Raw genomic sequence first — 6,138 nt, 5'->3', positions numbered from 1 at the left:
AATGCATGATAACTTACAATAGTAAAAAAAATCCGAATTAATTAGAAGCTATTCAGAGCAATAGGATCAAACCTCTAAAATATACTACGGTATTAAATTTCATCGTTCATTTATGCGGTAAAGTTACATCGCACAAGATGCAGCAAAGGTGCCTTTTGCGTACAAAAGTGGAGGTTAGGGCAGTTCAGATTTCAAACATGTTGAAAATTCAAAGCTCCCATATGTGCATTACAATCCTTAGTGCAAAACTAGAGCCCTGTCAAATTTTCAAAAAAGCTTCTTCCCACTGGAGGTGCTATAGGTGCATTTTCGGGACAATAATAACTCTATATGATTAGAAGCAATACCTTATGCGATGTACGATGAGCAATATTGTGGTGTAATATAGCATCTTATGCGACTTAAAATACACAAAAAAACAATTCTTGCCACAGTGTTGAGCTTATGGCCTGCGGATTATCGAGCCACACTTAACACTTAATACCAAACACTACTTACGAAACAAACTTGCTGGCTATTGTTGATTAGCACGATTACAAAACAAAAATTATGACTGTAACTGGCTTTGTAATCAAAATGTTGTTGGCTGTTCATTTTCTTGTATCTTTTGGCACTGCATTCGTGGTCCAACAGAGCACCTCTTTCACTGTAATCACATATCAAATCGCATCATGTCAACAGAAACGATTCTAGCTTACGTGAGTTTGTATGCACACTTTAGCGAGTTTATTTTTACCTTTACGCGATTTCATTCGTACACCAATGCGAGTTAAACTGTCATAATTAGAAAAGTACCAAGTACCGAAGTCGTATAATCATCGCAGTACGCAATTTTGCGAGTTTGTTCGCACGCTTTTGCGAATAAGTATAGTTCATCGATATAAAACATCAGAATATCGTTTACTGCTATGTAGTGATACCCGTTGGTTTGTATTCTTATATGACTTCACCAAACATATCACAATAAGTTTAAAAAAACACCATATGTGATGGAACTTGTCCCTCAGTCGTACATTTATGCGATAGTAACTTAAAATAGTACTTCATACGATGTACTGCTTACATCCTTTTGCGACTGCTGGTTGTATGGGGAACTTCCATCGCGGGTTTGGCGATATCCTCGCCGACATCACCTTCGTCAACCAGAGAAGTTCCTGGCTAGCCTCGGATAATGCCACGTACTACGCTTCCGTTGACGCACTACTGTTTTCTTCGGTTGCTTCATATAGAATAGTTGGTCTCCATGGGGTCTACTTAACATCGATGTGCATGGTTCGACGAGCACCAATGAATAATAGGGTGCGAAGCGTAGTATGTTTTGCAACAGGCACAAAAACCTCGTCGTATTCGACGCCGTAGTCCATTTGTTTCCGATTGACTTCAAATTCGCGGGCTTCTCGTACATCCTCGACTTCGTCTTCAAACGCAGTACCGTAGTTGTCCTCACCACAACCCGGTGTCTCGTCTAACCCTTTGAAATCGCTTTCCTCAAAAGATTCACCATCGCCCTTCGGTGCGAACTTCTCCTCCTTTGGCGCCTCAATTGGATCATCGTTGACTACTACAGACTACTGACTAACGGTTTTGAACGGATAATACACGACAGTATCTTCGCGATTTTCGGTTTCGCAAATTTCATCACGTAACACGACAAGCTTGTTCGTCGCTAGATCCAGCATACGGTAGCCCTTATAGACTATGCGAACATGGGTGGTCCAGGAATTCCACATGTGGTTCCTTCAAAGATTTCCCCAAGGATTCATTCGGAATTCCTCCTCTTCATAGTCTTACTGGAAATCCTCTTCAGATTTCTTTGAGTTTCCTTTATATTGAAGATGCTCCTTGAGTGCTGATGGAATTTCTCCAGGAATTTGTGGTTGGAATCCTCCAAAAAGTCTTGCAGAGATTACTCAAGCAATTCCTGCCGGAAATATTTCTGCGATTACTGAGAGCAATTACTGCAAAAACACCATCTGTGAATGCTTGAGAAATCCCAGCAAGAATGTTTGCAGAAACACTGGTATGAGATCCTGAAGGAATCCCGTCAAGAATTTCTGTAGGTATTCCTAGAGGAATTCCAAGAGCGATCCTTGCAGTAATCCATCGAAATCATTGGAAAAATTTGTGGAGAAACAATTGTAGCGGAACAATTTGTAGCAGAAACTCATCAGGCATTCCTGGAGGAAATTCAAGAGAACTTCTCAAAAAAATTTCTCTTCGAATTCCTCTAGGTATGCCTTCTGGGATTCCTTTGGAAATTCCTCCTAGGATTCTTCCAGGATTTTCTCCTGGTATTCCTCAAGGAAGTCCTCTTGAAGTTCTTCAACAAGTTCCTACTATGATCCTTTCGGAGGTTTCTGCAAGGGTTTCTCTAGGAATTTCCCTTGGAATACAGCCTTCAGGAATTCTTACTTGCATTTCTTCTGGAATTCTTGCTGGGTTTTCCCAAGCATATTCAGCAGGAATATCTCCACTTATTACTCTTGTGAGTCTTCCAGGTATTCCTAGTGGATTCCCTGCAGGTACTACAAGGGAAACCCAGGAACAACCCTGGAGGATTCTTATCAGAAATGTTGAGAGGAATCTCATTAGCAGTCCTGAAAAAAAAACAGCAGTAGCTCCTAAGATAATCTCAAATGGATTACCAGTAGGAATACCCAATATTTTGAAAATCCATAAATAAAGGGACAGCGGGTATTCCTGGAGGATTTCCACCAGGTATCCTTGGACCGGGAATCCTTAAATCATTAAAGGAATTATGACGATTTTTTTTGGAAAAAAAAAATCCTGTAGTGATCCATGAAGAAATTCTTGGAAAAATCTCTGGACAAATCACAGGAGGAATTCCTGGAGGAACTTCAAGGAATTCCCTGGAGGAATACCAGGAGAAATTCGTGGAGGAATCCTTGAAGTCAACATTTCCAGTAGGAATTTCTATTAAATCCCATCAGACATTCCTGGAGAAATCTTTGGAGAAACTCTTTCGAAATTCCTCCACAAATGCCTGATTGGATTCCTCTAAAAAAACTTGTTGCGATTGCTTCAGAGTGACGTACTAGATAGAAGTCCCCTAGCAATCCATGTAGAAATTCCACCCTGTGAAAGGTTCAACTCAATCGGAAAAACTGAGCTGGCGCAAATAAGTTTAAGTTTGTAGTTTAAGTTTCAGCCTAATTCAATTGCGGCTTAAGGCGAAACTGGATTCATTTCCTCACTTTTTGGTTTTTGATTTTTAATAAAATAGCGAAGCAATATTTTCATAATCGGTTTACGTACACATGTAGAGTATGCATCAAGGTATCTCCTAATTTTTTTTCCTGGTGGAAAATGTTTTTCGTTTTTGCAGAAACCATTTTTAAACAAAATTTCACAAAAAAATGGTTTCTGCAAAAACGAAAAACATTTTCCACCAGGAAAAAATCCAGAAGATACCTTGATCCATGCTCTACATGTGTACGAAAACCTATTTTGAAAATATTGGGCCTGATTACGAGTGTCACTTCACGGTGAAAACAAAAAAGTGACACCGGTAATTAGGACGGTGAAAGTGATTCCCATTTGATTAACCCACAACTTTTTCACCGTGGATTCGCAATGTGTCACCGTGATAGATTTTCACCGTGAAGTGACACTCATAATAAGGCCCATTGCTTCGTTATTTAATAAAAAATCAAAAACCAAAAAAATGAGAAAATGCTTCCAGTTTCGCCTTAACCCTTTTAAGCCGGAATTTTTCCAAGCCTTATTATAAAGTTTTTTCTACGTATTTCTATGGTTTTGGTGCTCATGAGCATATAAAGGGTTGAATATGATGCAGAATATTTTTTCATCCAAATTGTTCTTGAGTTTAGATCCTAAATTCTACGCGTGTTACGGTAACTTCTTTCATTATACAAAGCTACGACTTGTAATCTATCATGTCCAGTAAGTCTACTGAATGTTCAATAGACAGTTGTAGAGCAGGTCGTAATATCTCACTTTAGAAGACACACTTTGTTGAAGGTTGTCACCCGAATGAATCTTTATTCAAAATCTTAACTTAAGCTAACTCCAATGTACTGGAGGTATCTGAAGTCCTTATTTACGAGTTAACCAATCATTGATCGATGCACTGATCGGTAGAGAGAGAATATATTGAAAGAGAGACCATCGAGTCAGCGCAGTCGCCCAGCATGGCGCCTTGGCAACAGCCCTGCCTGGGAACAGCCATAAAACAATAACCCCGTAAGTTGACACTTACTTGGGAAACGCAATGTAACAGCCATCAGCCTTATGGGTTGATGACTGCCGATGTCTAGCGTTGACTCAGCATGACGCCAAGAAGGAATTGAAATTGGACATCGTTCGATGACATGTGTGAAGCACATGTCACACAGTGTCAAATCAGTCGGGGTATCCTAGGTCATCCAAACTGTTCTTTAGCTGCCCTTCTTTAGTCTCACTTGAGGCTAAATAAGGGCGGGATTATGAAGATGTTGTTAATTAGTTTAAATTTTCACCTATATGGTTTCGCATTATGCGATTTACACAGTGTATTCTGTGTATCCTCGCCTTTGGCGTTTTCCAATCGATACCGATTTGGTTTTATTGTTGCTGTTCTTTGTTGTGCTGCTGTTGCGAAGAGTTTAATCTTACCTAGTTTGGGTAGTGACTACGGTTAGGATAGCTCAGATCAATCTTCAGCATAAAAGAACAGCAACGATCAATCTTTGCAGACTTATGCAAAATGGTACAGCCCAAGTGGCCTTGGTACAAGAACCTTACTTTCGTAAGGGAAATTTCTATCTAGGAAACCTTGTGAACCCGGTGTTTGCCACTTTCAGTAAACATGAAATGGCAAACTCGCGTGTCATGCCTCGAGCCTGTGTGCTTGTCAACAACGCAATAGTTGCTACACTCATCTCTGAACTAACCACCAGAGATGTATGTGCTATCACAATTGATGTATCTGTTGGAAACCTCAACAGGATATACGTCTATTGTTCTGTGTATTTACCACATGATGAACCATCCCCTACGGATGCTTTCAAACAAGTCATCGCATACTGCACTTCAAAAGGCCTTCCGCTAATTGTTGGCAGTGATGCTAATGCTCACCATATCATCTGGGGCAGCTCAGACATTAACTTGAGAGGCTCCAGTTTGATGGAGTACTTAAGTAGTACAGATCTTGCATTACTTAACATAGGCAACCGCCCAACCTTCATGGTATCTGCTAGAGTGGAAGTGTTAGATATAACGCTTTGCTCTAGCAGAATTAGTCACGAGCTGACCAATTGGCATGTGTCAGATGAAGAATCTTTATCTGACCATCGCTATATCTTTTTTGAACATTTAAATGTTACTTCGCAAACATTGCGTTTCAGGAATCCTCGGTCAACAAACTGGGATCTTTATACTGATTTGGTTGCAGCCAAATTTCATGGATATTCACCATCCATTGACACTCCAAGTGATTTAGATGATGCCGTTGATACTACAATGACCTTCATCATGGAAGCTTTTGAAGAAGCATGCCCTCTACGGTCTGTGAAGATCACAAGAGGAACCCCTTGGTGGAAGTCTGATCTGGCGAAACTCAGGAAACAATGTAGAAAGAGTTGGAACAGACGACGTTCGGCTGGTTCGGAGGCTTTCAGGTCGGCTCGCAAGGCCTACAGGAAAGCTCTCCGGTCTGCTGAACGATCCGGCTGGAAAAACCTTTGTACAAATGTTTCCAGCTTGAGTGAAGTCAGTCGGTTAAACAAAATCCTTGCGAAATCTAAGGATTTCCGGGTGAACGAACTTCGTTTGCCAAATGGCGATCTGACTTCCTCTGATGAGGAAGTTCTGGAATGCTTATTCAGCACACACTTCCCTGGATGTGTGGATATTACATCTTCGGATGATCCTGATGTCTTTTCTTGTAGTTATGATTCTTTAGCTTCGGCTCGGAGTATTGTAACTATAGAATCGATTGAGTGGGCTCTTAATAGCTTTGCTCCTTTCAAATCTCCTGGGGCAGATGGGATTTATCCTATTTTGCTTCAGAAGGGATTTGATTATTTCAAACATGTTTTGAAAAAACTACTTGTTTGCAGTTTTGCTACAGGGTATATTCCCAAATCCTGGAGGGATATTACTGTAAAGTTTATTCCG

Source organism: Aedes albopictus, chromosome 2 (genome assembly GCF_035046485.1).
Source record: "Aedes albopictus strain Foshan chromosome 2, AalbF5, whole genome shotgun sequence".
In the NCBI taxonomy this organism is placed as follows: domain Eukaryota; kingdom Metazoa; phylum Arthropoda; class Insecta; order Diptera; family Culicidae; genus Aedes; species Aedes albopictus.
The sequence above is the reverse complement of the archived record's forward strand: the minus strand, read 5'-3'. Positions refer to the sequence as shown.